We start from the raw sequence: 15,115 nt of genomic DNA, 5'->3' as shown, positions 1-15,115 counted from the left end.
AAAACGGGCTATTTAAAAGGTTAGAACATTAGTGAAGTAAACTAAAAAGCTTACAGCACCTGGTATTCCCAGGCGGTCTCCCATCCAAGTACTAACCAGGCCCGACCCTGCTTAGCTTCCGAGATCAGACGAGATCGGGCGTTCTCAACGTGGTATGGCCTTAAGCGAAATCTGCTGCCAAAAACGGGCTTTTTGAAGAAATTCATCGAATTTTTCAGGCCTTCTGAAGAAACTCTGCTCCCAAGACCGGGCATGTTGAAGAAACTCAGAGAATATTTCAGGCTTTTTGAAGAATCTCATGGACTCTTTTTTTTTTTTTAACCAAAAATGCTTACAGCACCTGGTATTCCCAGGCGGTCTCCCATCCAAGTACTAACCAGGCCCGACCCTGCTTAGCTTCCGAGATCAGACGAGATCGGGCGTTCTCAACGTGGTATGGCCGTAAGCGAAATCTGCTGCCAAAAACGGGCTATTTAAAAGGTTAGAACATTAGTGAAGTAAACTAAAAAGCTTACAGCACCTGGTATTCCCAGGCGGTCTCCCATCCAAGTACTAACCAGGCCCGACCCTGCTTAGCTTCCGAGATCAGACGAGATCGGGCGTTCTCAACGTGGTATGGCCGTAAGCGAAATCTGCTGCCAAAAACGGGCTATTTAAAAGGTTAGAACATTAGTGAAGTAAACTAAAAAGCTTACAGCACCTGGTATTCCCAGGCGGTCTCCCATCCAAGTACTAACCAGGCCCGACCCTGCTTAGCTTCCGAGATCAGACGAGATCGGGCGTTCTCAACGTGGTATGGCCGTAAGCGAAATCTGCTGCCAAAAACGGGCTTTTTGAAGAAATTCATCGAATTTTTCAGGCCTTCTGAAGAAACTCTGCTCCCAAGACCGGGCATGTTGAAGAAACTCAGAGAATATTTCAGGCTTTTTGAAGAATCTCATGGACTCTTTTTTTTTTTTTTTTTTTTTTTTAACCAAAAATGCTTACAGCACCTGGTATTCCCAGGCGGTCTCCCATCCAAGTACTAACCAGGCCCGACCCTGCTTAGCTTCCGAGATCAGACGAGATCGGGCGTTCTCAACGTGGTATGGCCGTAAGCGAAATCTGCTGCCAAAAACGGGCTATTTAAAAGGTTAGAACATTAGTGAAGTAAACTAAAAAGCTTACAGCACCTGGTATTCCCAGGCGGTCTCCCATCCAAGTACTAACCAGGCCCGACCCTGCTTAGCTTCCGAGATCAGACGAGATCGGGCGTTCTCAACGTGGTATGGCCGTAAGCGAAATCTGCTGCCAAAAACGGGCTATTTAAAAGGTTAGAACATTAGTGAAGTAAACTAAAAAGCTTACAGCACCTGGTATTCCCAGGCGGTCTCCCATCCAAGTACTAACCAGGCCCGACCCTGCTTAGCTTCCGAGATCAGACGAGATCGGGCGTTCTCAACGTGGTATGGCCGTAAGCGAAATCTGCTGCCAAAAACGGGCTATTTAAAAGGTTAGAACATTAGTGAAGTAAACTAAAAAGCTTACAGCACCTGGTATTCCCAGGCGGTCTCCCATCCAAGTACTAACCAGGCCCGACCCTGCTTAGCTTCCGAGATCAGACGAGATCGGGCGTTCTCAACGTGGTATGGCCGTAAGCGAAATCTGCTGCCAAAAACGGGCTATTTAAAAGGTTAGAACATTAGTGAAGTAAACTAAAAAGCTTACAGCACCTGGTATTCCCAGGCGGTCTCCCATCCAAGTACTAACCAGGCCCGACCCTGCTTAGCTTCCGAGATCAGACGAGATCGGGCGTTCTCAACGTGGTATGGCCGTAAGCGAAATCTGCTGCCAAAAACGGGCTATTTAAAAGGTTAGAACATTAGTGAAGTAAACTAAAAAGCTTACAGCACCTGGTATTCCCAGGCGGTCTCCCATCCAAGTACTAACCAGGCCCGACCCTGCTTAGCTTCCGAGATCAGACGAGATCGGGCGTTCTCAACGTGGTATGGCCGTAAGCGAAATCTGCTGCCAAAAACGGGCTATTTAAAAGGTTAGAACATTAGTGAAGTAAACTAAAAAGCTTACAGCACCTGGTATTCCCAGGCGGTCTCCCATCCAAGTACTAACCAGGCCCGACCCTGCTTAGCTTCCGAGATCAGACGAGATCGGGCGTTCTCAACGTGGTATGGCCGTAAGCGAAATCTGCTGCCAAAAACGGGCTATTTAAAAGGTTAGAACATTAGTGAAGTAAACTAAAAAGCTTACAGCACCTGGTATTCCCAGGCGGTCTCCCATCCAAGTACTAACCAGGCCCGACCCTGCTTAGCTTCCGAGATCAGACGAGATCGGGCGTTCTCAACGTGGTATGACCGTAAGCGAAATCTGCTGCCAAAAACGGGCTATTTAAAAGGTTAGAACATTAGTGAAGTAAACTAAAAAGCTTACAGCACCTGGTATTCCCAGGCGGTCTCCCATCCAAGTACTAACCAGGCCCGACCCTGCTTAGCTTCCGAGATCAGACGAGATCGGGCGTTCTCAACGTGGTATGGCCGTAAGCGAAATCTGCTGCCAAAAACGGGCTATTTAAAAGGTTAGAACATTAGTGAAGTAAACTAAAAAGCTTACAGCACCTGGTATTCCCAGGCGGTCTCCCATCCAAGTACTAACCAGGCCCGACCCTGCTTAGCTTCCGAGATCAGACGAGATCGGGCGTTCTCAACGTGGTATGGCCGTAAGCGAAATCTGCTGCCAAAAACGGGCTATTTAAAAGGTTAGAACATTAGTGAAGTAAACTAAAAAGCTTACAGCACCTGGTATTCCCAGGCGGTCTCCCATCCAAGTACTAACCAGGCCCGACCCTGCTTAGCTTCCGAGATCAGACGAGATCGGGCGTTCTCAACGTGGTATGGCCGTAAGCGAAATCTGCTGCCAAAAACGGGCTTTTTGAAGAAATTCATCGAATTTTTCAGGCCTTCTGAAGAATCTCTGCTCCCAAGACCGGGCATGTTGAAGAAACTCAGAGAATATTTCAGGCTTTTTGAAGAATCTCATGGACTCTTTTTTTTTTTTTTTTTTTTTTTAACCAAAAATGCTTACAGCACCTGGTATTCCCAGGCGGTCTCCCATCCAAGTACTATCCAGGCCCGACCCTGCTTAGCTTCCGAGATCAGACGAGATCGGGCGTTCTCAACGTGGTATGGCCGTAAGCGAAATCTGCTGCCAAAAACGGGCTATTTAAAAGGTTAGAACATTAGTGAAGTAAACTAAAAAGCTTACAGCACCTGGTATTCCCAGGCGGTCTCCCATCCAAGTACTAACCAGGCCCGACCCTGCTTAGCTTCCGAGATCAGACGAGATCGGGCGTTCTCAACGCGGTATGGCCGTAAGCGAAATCTGCTGCCAAAAACGGGCTTTTTGAAGAAATTCATCGAATTTTTCAGGCCTTCTGAAGAATCTCTGCTCCCAAGACCGGGCATGTTGAAGAAACTCAGAGAATATTTCAGGCTTTTTGAAGAATCTCATGGACTCTTTTTTTTTTTTATTTTTTTTTTTTTACCAAAAATGCCTACAGCACCTGGTATTCCCAGGCGGTCTCCCATCCAAGTACTAACCAGGCCCGACCCTGCTTAGCTTCCGAGATCAGACGAGATCGGGCGTTCTCAACGTGGTATGGCCGTAAGCGAAATCTGCTGCCAAAAACGGGCTATTTAAAAGGTTAGAACATTAGTGAAGTAAACTAAATAGCTTACAGCACCTGGTATTCCCAGGCGGTCTCCCATCCAAGTACTAACCAGGCCCGACCCTGCTTAGCTTCCGAGATCAGACGAGATCGGGCGTTCTCAACGTGGTATGGCCGTAAGCAAAATCTGCTGCCAAAAACGGGCTATTTAAAAGGTTAGAACATTAGTGAAGTAAACTAAAAAGCTTACAGCACCTGGTATTCCCAGGCGGTCTCCCATCCAAGTACTAACCAGGCCCGACCCTGCTTAGCTTCCGAGATCAGACGAGATCGGGCGTTCTCAACGTGGTATGGCCGTAAGCGAAATCTGCTGCCAAAAACGGGCTTTTTGAAGAAATTCATCGAATTTTTCAGGCCTTCTGAAGAATCTCTGCTCCCAAGACCGGGCATGTTGAAGAAACTCAGAGAATATTTCAGGCTTTTTGAAGAATCTCATGGACTCTTTTTTTTTTTTTTTTTTTTTTTAACCAAAAATGCATACAGCACCTGGTATTCCCAGGCGGTCTCCCATCCAAGTACTAACCAGGCCCGACCCTGCTTAGCTTCCGAGATCAGACGAGATCGGGCGTTCTCAACGTGGTATGGCCGTAAGCGAAATCTCCTGCCAAAAACGGGCTATTTAAAAGGTTAGAACATTAGTGAAGTAAACTAAAAAGCTTACAGCACCTGGTATTCCCAGGCGGTCTCCCATCCAAGTACTAACCAGGCCCGACCCTGCTTAGCTTCCGAGATCAGACGAGATCGGGCGTTCTCAACGCGGTATGGCCGTAAGCGAAATCTGCTGCCAAAAACGGGCTTTTTGAAGAAATTCATCGAATTTTTCAGGCCTTCTGAAGAATCTCTGCTCCCAAGACCGGGCATGTTGAAGAAACTCAGAGAATATTTCAGGCTTTTTGAAGAATCTCATGGACTCTTTTTTTTTTTTTTTTTTTTTTTTTTTACCAAAAATGCCTACAGCACCTGGTATTCCCAGGCGGTCTCCCATCCAAGTACTAACCAGGCCCGACCCTGCTTAGCTTCCGAGATCAGACGAGATCGGGCGTTCTCAACGTGGTATGGCCGTAAGCGAAATCTGCTGCCAAAAACGGGCTATTTAAAAGGTTAGAACATTAGTGAAGTAAACTAAAAAGCTTACAGCACCTGGTATTCCCAGGCGGTCTCCCATCCAAGTACTAACCAGGCCCGACCCTGCTTAGCTTCCGAGATCAGACGAGATCGGGCGTTCTCAACGTGGTATGGCCGTAAGCGAAATCCGCTGCCAAAAACGGGCTATTTAAAAGGTTAGAACATTAGTGAAGTAAACTAAAAAGCTTAGAGCACCTGGTATTCCCAGGCGGTCTCCCATCCAAGTACTAACCAGGCCCGACCCTGCTTAGCTTCCGAGATCAGACGAGATCGGGCGTTCTCAACGTGGTATGGCCGTAAGCGAAATCTGCTGCCAAAAACGGGCTATTTAAAAGGTTAGAACATTAGTGAAGTAAACTAAAAAGCTTACAGCACCTGGTATTCCCAGGCGGTCTCCCATCCAAGTACTAACCAGGCCCGACCCTGCTTAGCTTCCGAGATCAGACGAGATCGGGCGTTCTCAACGTGGTATGGCCGTAAGCGAAATCTGCTGCCAAAAACGGGCTTTTTGAAGAAATTCATCGAATTTTTCAGGCCTTCTGAAGAATCTCTGCTCCCAAGACCGGGCATGTTGAAGAAACTCAGAGAATATTTCAGGCTTTTTGAAGAATCTCATGGACTCTTTTTTTTTTTTTTTTTTTTTTTAACCAAAAATGCTTACAGCACCTGGTATTCCCAGGCGGTCTCCCATCCAAGTACTAACCAGGCCCGACCCTGCTTAGCTTCCGAGATCAGACGAGATCGGGCGTTCTCAACGTGGTATGGCCGTAAGCGAAATCTGCTGCCAAAAACGGGCTATTTAAAAGGTTAGAACATTAGTGAAGTAAACTAAAAAGCTTACAGCACCTGGTATTCCCAGGCGGTCTCCCATCCAAGTACTAACCAGGCCCGACCCTGCTTAGCTTCCGAGATCAGACGAGATCGGGCGTTCTCAACGTGGTATGGCCGTAAGCGAAATCTGCTGCCAAAAACGGGCTATTTAAAAGGTTAGAACATTAGTGAAGTAAACTAAATAGCTTACAGCACCTGGTATTCCCAGGCGGTCTCCCATCCAAGTACTAACCAGGCCCGACCCTGCTTAGCTTCCGAGATCAGACGAGATCGGGCGTTCTCAACGTGGTATGGCCGTAAGCGAAATCTGCTGCCAAAAACGGGCTTTTTGAAGAAATTCATCGAATTTTTCAGGCCTTCTGAAGAATCTCTGCTCCCAAGACCGGGCATGTTGAAGAAACTCAGAGAATATTTCAGGCTTTTTGAAGAATCTCATGGACTCTTTTTTTTTTTTTTTTTTTTTTTAACCAAAAATGCATACAGCACCTGGTATTCCCAGGCGGTCTCCCATCCAAGTACTAACCAGGCCCGACCCTGCTTAGCTTCCGAGATCAGACGAGATCGGGCGTTCTCAACGTGGTATGGCCGTAAGCGAAATCTGCTGCCAAAAACGGGCTATTTAAAAGGTTAGAACATTAGTGAAGTAAACTAAAAAGCTTACAGCACCTGGTATTCCCAGGCGGTCTCCCATCCAAGTACTAACCAGGCCCGACCCTGCTTAGCTTCCGAGATCAGACGAGATCGGGCGTTCTCAACGTGGTATGGCCGTAAGCGAAATCTGCTGCCAAAAACGGGCTATTTAAAAGGTTAGAACATTAGTGAAGTAAACTAAATAGCTTACAGCACCTGGTTTTCCCAGGCGGTCTCCCATCCAAGTACTAACCAGGCCCGACCCTGCTTAGCTTCCGAGATCAGACGAGATCGGGCGTTCTCAACGTGGTATGGCCGTAAGCGAAATCTGCTGCCAAAAACGGGCTATTTAAAAGGTTAGAACATTAGTGAAGTAAACTAAAAAGCTTACAGCACCTGGTATTCCCAGGCGGTCTCCCATCCAAGTACTAACCAGGCCCGACCCTGCTTAGCTTCCGAGATCAGACGAGATCGGGCGTTCTCAACGTGGTATGGCCGTAAGCGAAATCTGCTGCCAAAAACGGGCTTTTTGAAGAAATTCATCTAATTTTTCAGGCCTTCTGAAGAATCTCTGCTCCCAAGACCGGGCATGTTGAAGAAACTCAGAGAATATTTCAGGCTTTTTGAAGAATCTCATGGACTCTTTTTTTTTTTTTTTTTTTTTTTTTTAACCAAAAATGCTTACAGCACCTGGTATTCCCAGGCTGTCTCCCATCCAAGTACTAACCAGGCCCGACCCTGCTTAGCTTCCGAGATCAGACGAGATCGGGCGTTCTTTTTTTTTTTTCTTTTTTTTTTTTTTTTTTTATTAAAATCTGAATTTTTACATTAAAAACAATATAAAGTATATTTGTTAAACATTCACTTTTCTATGTAGAAAACATGCAATTAACATTTTTACAAAATAAGTGTCACATATAAGTTTTACATTTACATCATCATTTTTCATTCCCATAACATTCATTTTAAATTTGACTTTCAGAGAAACATTAAATTTTTCCAAAAATACACAACCCCACTAAATAAAAAAGCAAAAAACAACAACAAAAAAGCAGTCTACATATACCTTAATTTCAATCTCCAATATCATTCAAAATATAACTCTTTTTAATTTTACATTTCCTATTATTTATTCTTTCAAAACAAGTGCTTCAACTATATGCATCCATTCTTTTTAACTCATATGAGAATACACCATTTAATCACTCAATCTAAATAATACTCAACAGCTTTTCTCTTTTTTTCTAAATTCATCCTCCTTAACTTCTGTTTTTTTAACACAAGCTTTAAATTGGGGATTTTCTTATATTTTAGCACATGTCCTCCTATACTCTGGTTTTTCAGTTTATTTTTGACAACATTTTCTTTTTCTTTGCTTCTGGATCTTATAGTAGAAACATCTACTACCTTCAAATGGTCAAAATCAGCATCGAACAATGAGACCTCTCCCTGATCTTTACTGCATATTTGCTCAGTTTCATGCATTATTTCCATACTCAGTTCATGTGTCATTTTTTCATTCATTTCAGGTTTACCATTCATTTCCTCCAATGTTCCTTGTATTATTTCCAATGATGTCTCTATTCCTTCTTCCCTTTCTCCTTCCTCTTTCTCCTCCTCCATTTCCTCCTGATTCTCCGCATTACCATTCATTTCCTCCAATGTTCCTTGTGTTATTTCCAGTGATGTCTCTATTCCTTCTTCCCTTTCTCCTTCCTCTTCATCCTCCTCCATTTCCTCCTGATTCTCCGCATTAGTCTCTTTGTTCCCTCCATTTTCTTTCTCAGTCTCTCCAGCATTTTCTAGTTCAGTTTCCTTCAACATTTGCCTCCCTACATCTTCTGACCCTGTATTTTGTATTTCATTCTGATCCTCTATCCAACACTCACATCTTAACATCACCTTTCTACAATCCGGGCACTTCACTGCATCGCAATCCCTCGCAAAATGTCCTTGTTCCTCACACTGGAAGCATTTGAACTCCGGACAATCTTTGAACACGTGTCCCGGATTCATGCACAATCGACAGGTTTTAACCTGACGATCATGCATGATCCGGAAGTATTGTGCTCCTTCCTCTGTTTCAAACTTTGTGCTGTATGGGAGGGATATTACTTCTTTTGGGAATTTAACCCTTAGGTATCTTGTACCATCTGCAATTTCTGTGCCCGGATACATTCTTCTCCTGATGTCAGATGCTGGTGCTACTCCCCATTTTATTAATTTTTCTACAATTTCTGAGTCATTGATGTAAACAGGCAAATGTATAAATGAAACCACACATTCTCTTACTTGTAGTTGTCTTATTCCACACCTTTTTCCTTTTATCGCCAGTCCCTCATCCAAGTTCCCGCACTCCTCTTTGTTTGTCAATGTTATTTCATATTCCTTCCCCTGTCTTGGTCTCACCGCCAGAATCTTTCCTTCTCCGATCCTTTCATTCACCGCTTTAATAATGTCTTCCGCTCTTGCATCTCTCAAATCCGCCATATCCACAATCACCGTCGCCTCTCTAGAATAAATCTTCGTATAATCCATTCGTCCGTGTCCAGCTCGTTGTCTTTTTTCCGCTCCATTATCAGTTAGCCTTCGTCCTTCTCCTGCCGTGTCCATATCCTTGCCTTTTAATCCGTCCATTGTCCAAATCAAAATAACAATACTCCCCAGACAGCAAACTGCTGCTGGGAAGTGTATAAACTCAGACAAACAAACTCAAGAAATCAAATAAACAAATAAAATCACTAAAAACAGAGCACATGGAAGAGCCTCTCTCTCCCTACTGCCAACTCACTTCCTGGATCGTACCAAGATCGGGCGTTCTCAACGTGGTATGGCCGTGAGCGAAATCTGCTGCCAAAAACGGGCTATTTAAAAGGTTAGAACATTAGTGAAGTAAACTAAAAAGCTTAGAGCACCTGGTATTCCCAGGCGGTCTCCCTTCCAAGTACTAACCAGGCCCGACCCTGCTTAGCTTCCGAGATCAGACGAGATCGGGCGTTCTCAACGTGGTATGGCCGTAAGCGAAATCTGCTGCCAAAAACGGGCTATTTAAAAGGTTAGAACATTAGTGAAGTAAACTAAAAAGCTTACAGCACCTGGTATTCCCAGGCGGTCTCCCATCCAAGTACTAACCAGGCCCAACCCTGCTTAGCTTCCGAGATCAGACGAGATCGGGCGTTCTCAACGTGGTATGGCCGTAAGCGAAATCTGCTGCCAAAAACGGGCTATTTAAAAGGTTAGAACATTAGTGAAGTAAACTAAAAAGCTTACAGCACCTGGTATTCCCAGGCGGTCTCCCATCCAAGTACTAACCAGGCCCGACCCTGCTTAGCTTTCGAGATCAGACGAGATCGGGCGTTCTCAACGTTGTATGGCCGTAAGCGAAATCTGCTGCCAAAAACGGGCTATTTAAAAGGTTAGAACATTAGTGAAGTAAACTAAAAAGCTTACAGCACCTGGTATTCCCAGGCGGTCTCCCATCCAAGTACTAACCAGGCCCGACCCTGCTTAGCTTCCGAGATCAGACGAGATCGGGCGTTCTCAACGTGGTATGGCCGTAAGCGAAATCTGCTGCCAAAAACGGGCTTTTTGAAGAAATTCATCGACTTTTTCAGGCCTTCTGAAGAATCTCTGCTCCCAAGACCGGGCATGTTGAAGAAACTCAGAGAATATTTCAGGCTTTTTGAAGAATCTCATGGACTCTTTTTTTTTTTTTTTTTTTTTTTAACCAAAAATGCTTACAGCACCTGGTATTCCCAGGCGGTCTCCCATCCAAGTACTAACCAGGCCCGACCCTGCTTAGCTTCCGAGATCAGACGAGATCGGGCGTTCTCAACGTGGTATGGCCGTAAGCGAAATCTGCTGCCAAAAACGGGCTATTTAAAAGGTTAGAACATTAGTGAAGTAAACTAAAAAGCTTACAGCACCTGGTATTCCCAGGCGGTCTCCCATCCAAGTACTAACCAGGCCCGACCCTGCTTAGCTTCCGAGATCAGACGAGATCGGGCGTTCTCAACGTGGTATGGCCGTAAGCGAAATCTGCTGCCAAAAACGGGCTTTTTGAAGAAATTCATCGAATTTTTCAGGCCTTCTGAAGAAACTCTGCTCCCAAGACCGGGCATGTTGAAGAAACTCAGAGAATATTTCAGGCTTTTTGAAGAATCTCATGGACTCTTTTTTTTTTTTTTTTTTTTTTTTAACCAAAAATGCTTACAGCACCTGGTATTCCCAGGCGGTCTCCCATCCAAGTACTAACCAGGCCCGACCCTGCTTAGCTTCCGAGATCAGACGAGATCGGGCGTTCTCAACGTGGTATGGCCGTAAGCGAAATCTGCTGCCAAAAACGGGCTATTTAAAAGGTTAGAACATTAGTGAAGTAAACTAAAAAGCTTACAGCACCTGGTATTCCCAGGCGGTCTCCCATCCAAGTACTAACCAGGCCCGACCCTGCTTAGCTTCCGAGATCAGACGAGATCGGGCGTTCTCAACGTGGTATGGCCGTAAGCGAAATCTGCTGCCAAAAACGGGCTATTTAAAAGGTTAGAACATTAGTGAAGTAAACTAAAAAGCTTACAGCACCTGGTATTCCCAGGCGGTCTCCCATCCAAGTACTAACCAGGCCCGACCCTGCTTAGCTTCCGAGATCAGACGAGATCGGGCGTTCTCAACGTGGTATGGCCGTAAGCGAAATCTGCTGCCAAAAACGGGCTATTTAAAAGGTTAGAACATTAGTGAAGTAAACTAAAAAGCTTACAGCACCTGGTATTCCCAGGCGGTCTCCCATCCAAGTACTAACCAGGCCCGACCCTGCTTAGCTTCCGAGATCAGACGAGATCGGGCGTTCTCAACGTGGTATGGCCGTAAGCGAAATCTGCTGCCAAAAACGGGCTTTTTGAAGAAATTCATCGAATTTTTCAGGCCTTCTGAAGAAACTCTGCTCCCAAGACCGGGCATGTTGAAGAAACTCAGAGAATATTTCAGGCTTTTTGAAGAATCTCATGGACTCTTTTTTTTTTTTGTTTTTTTTTTTAACCAAAAATGCTTACAGCACCTGGTATTCCCAGGCGGTCTCCCATCCAAGTACTAACCAGGCCCGACCCTGCTTAGCTTCCGAGATCAGACGAGATCGGGCGTTCTCAACGTGGTATGGCCGTAAGCGAAATCTGCTGCCAAAAACGGGCTATTTAAAAGGTTAGAACATTAGTGAAGTAAACTAAAAAGCTTACAGCACCTGGTATTCCCAGGCGGTCTCCCATCCAAGTACTAACCAGGCCCGACCCTGCTTAGCTTCCGAGATCAGACGAGATCGGGCGTTCTCAACGTGGTATGGCCGTAAGCGAAATCTGCTGCCAAAAACGGGCTATTTAAAAGGTTAGAACATTAGTGAAGTAAACTAAAAAGCTTACAGCACCTGGTATTCCCAGGCGGTCTCCCATCCAAGTACTAACCAGGCCCGACCCTGCTTAGCTTCCGAGATCAGACGAGATCGGGCGTTCTCAACGTGGTATGGCCGTAAGCGAAATCTGCTGCCAAAAACGGGCTATTTAAAAGGTTAGAACATTAGTGAAGTAAACTAAAAAGCTTACAGCACCTGGTATTCCCAGGCGGTCTCCCATCCAAGTACTAACCAGGCCCGACCCTGCTTAGCTTCCGAGATCAGACGAGATCGGGCGTTCTCAACGTGGTATGGCCGTAAGCGAAATCTGCTGCCAAAAACGGGCTTTTTGAAGAAATTCATCGAATTTTTCAGGCCTTCTGAAGAAACTCTGCTCCCAAGACCGGGCATGTTGAAGAAACTCAGAGAATATTTCAGGCTTTTTGAAGAATCTCATGGACTCTTTTTTTTTTTTTTTTTTTTTTTTTAACCAAAAATGCTTACAGCACCTGGTATTCCCAGGCGGTCTCCCATCCAAGTACTAACCAGGCCCGACCCTGCTTAGCTTCCGAGATCAGACGAGATCGGGCGTTCTCAACGTGGTATGGCCGTAAGCGAAATCTGCTGCCAAAAACGGGCTATTTAAAAGGTTAGAACATTAGTGAAGTAAACTAAAAAGCTTACAGCACCTGGTATTCCCAGGCGGTCTCCCATCCAAGTACTAACCAGGCCCGACCCTGCTTAGCTTCCGAGATCAGACGAGATCGGGCGTTCTCAACGTGGTATGGCCGTAAGCGAAATCTGCTGCCAAAAACGGGCTATTTAAAAGGTTAGAACATTAGTGAAGTAAACTAAAAAGCTTACAGCACCTGGTATTCCCAGGCGGTCTCCCATCCAAGTACTAACCAGGCCCGACCCTGCTTAGCTTCCGAGATCAGACGAGATCGGGCGTTCTCAACGTGGTATGGCCGTAAGCGAAATCTGCTGCCAAAAACGGGCTATTTAAAAGGTTAGAACATTAGTGAAGTAAACTAAAAAGCTTACAGCACCTGGTATTCCCAGGCGGTCTCCCATCCAAGTACTAACCAGGCCCGACCCTGCTTAGCTTCCGAGATCAGACGAGATCGGGCGTTCTCAACGTGGTATGGCCGTAAGCGAAATCTGCTGCCAAAAACGGGCTTTTTGAAGAAATTCATCGAATTTTTCAGGCCTTCTGAAGAAACTCTGCTCCCAAGACCGGGCATGTTGAAGAAACTCAGAGAATATTTCAGGCTTTTTGAAGAATCTCATGGACTCTTTTTTTTTTTTTAACCAAAAATGCTTACAGCACCTGGTATTCCCAGGCGGTCTCCCATCCAAGTACTAACCAGGCCCGACCCTGCTTAGCTTCCGAGATCAGACGAGATCGGGCGTTCTCAACGTGGTATGGCCGTAAGCGAAATCTGCTGCCAAAAACGGGCTATTTAAAAGGTTAGAACATTAGTGAAGTAAACTAAAAAGCTTACAGCACCTGGTATTCCCAGGCGGTCTCCCATCCAAGTACTAACCAGGCCCGACCCTGCTTAGCTTCCGAGATCAGACGAGATCGGGCGTTCTCAACGTGGTATGGCCGTAAGCGAAATCTGCTGCCAAAAACGGGCTATTTAAAAGGTTAGAACATTAGTGAAGTAAACTAAAAAGCTTACAGCACCTGGTATTCCCAGGCGGTCTCCCATCCAAGTACTAACCAGGCCCGACCCTGCTTAGCTTCCGAGATCAGACGAGATCGGGCGTTCTCAACGTGGTATGGCCGTAAGCGAAATCTGCTGCCAAAAACGGGCTTTTTGAAGAAATTCATCGAATTTTTCAGGCCTTCTGAAGAAACTCTGCTCCCAAGACCGGGCATGTTGAAGAAACTCAGAAAATATTTCAGGCTTTTTGAAGAATCTCATGGACTCTTTTTTTTTTTTTTTTTTTTTTTTAACCAAAAATGCTTACAGCACCTGGTATTACCAGGCGGTCTCCCATCCAAGTACTAACCAGGCCCGACCCTGCTTAGCTTCCGAGATCAGACGAGATCGGGCGTTCTCAACGTGGTATGGCCGTAAGCGAAATCTGCTGCCAAAAACGGGCTATTTAAAAGGTTAGAACATTAGTGAAGTAAACTAAAAAGCTTACAGCACCTGGTATTCCCAGGCGGTCTCCCATCCAAGTACTAACCAGGCCCGACCCTGCTTAGCTTCCGAGATCAGACGAGATCGGGCGTTCTCAACGTGGTATGGCCGTAAGCGAAATCTGCTGCCAAAAACGGGCTATTTAAAAGGTTAGAACATTAGTGAAGTAAACTAAAAAGCTTACAGCACCTGGTATTCCCAGGCGGTCTCCCATCCAAGTACTAACCAGGCCCGACCCTGCTTAGCTTCCGAGATCAGACGAGATCGGGCGTTCTCAACGTGGTATGGCCGTAAGCGAAATCTGCTGCCAAAAACGGGCTATTTAAAAGGTTAGAACATTAGTGAAGTAAACTAAAAAGCTTACAGCACCTGGTATTCCCAGGCGGTCTCCCATCCAAGTACTAACCAGGCCCGACCCTGCTTAGCTTCCGAGATCAGACGAGATCGGGCGTTCTCAACGTGGTATGGCCGTAAGCGAAATCTGCTGCCAAAAACGGGCTATTTAAAAGGTTAGAACATTAGTGAAGTAAACTAAAAAGCTTACAGCACCTGGTATTCCCAGGCGGTCTCCCATCCAAGTACTAACCAGGCCCGACCCTGCTTAGCTTCCGAGATCAGACGAGATCGGGCGTTCTCAACGTGGTATGGCCGTAAGCGAAATCTGCTGCCAAAAACGGGCTATTTAAAAGGTTAGAACATTAGTGAAGTAAACTAAAAAGCTTACAGCACCTGGTATTCCCAGGCGGTCTCCCATCCAAGTACTAACCAGGCCCGACCCTGCTTAGCTTCCGAGATCAGACGAGATCGGGCGTTCTCAACGTGGTATGGCCGTAAGCGAAATCTGCTGCCAAAAACGGGCTATTTAAAAGGTTAGAACATTAGTGAAGTAAACTAAAAAGCTTACAGCACCTGGTATTCCCAGGCGGTCTCCCATCCAAGTACTAACCAGGCCCGACCCTGCTTAGCTTCCGAGATCAGACGAGATCGGGCGTTCTTTTTTTTTTTTTTTTTTTTTTTTTTTTTTATTACAAAAGTATTACAAAATTTACAGTAAATACATCATAAATTTCAAAATTACACTTTCAGCAGTCTTCTATTTGAACATTCTCAAAAATTAAACACAAGTTCATTCAATGTTGTAACAGAAATAAATTTGCTTCCATCAACAAAAAAACCACAAAAATCAATATTCATATAAGCATAAATCATCCTTATGTGTTGTTTTAACAAAGCTTTGAAAATACACCACACATTTTCCCTTCTTTTATCAAAGTATGCTAC

Source organism: Leuciscus leuciscus (assembly GCF_965113295.1).
Source record: "Leuciscus leuciscus genome assembly, chromosome: 24".
Lineage (NCBI taxonomy): Eukaryota > Metazoa > Chordata > Actinopteri > Cypriniformes > Leuciscidae > Leuciscus > Leuciscus leuciscus.
This window is presented reverse-complemented; position numbering follows the sequence as displayed.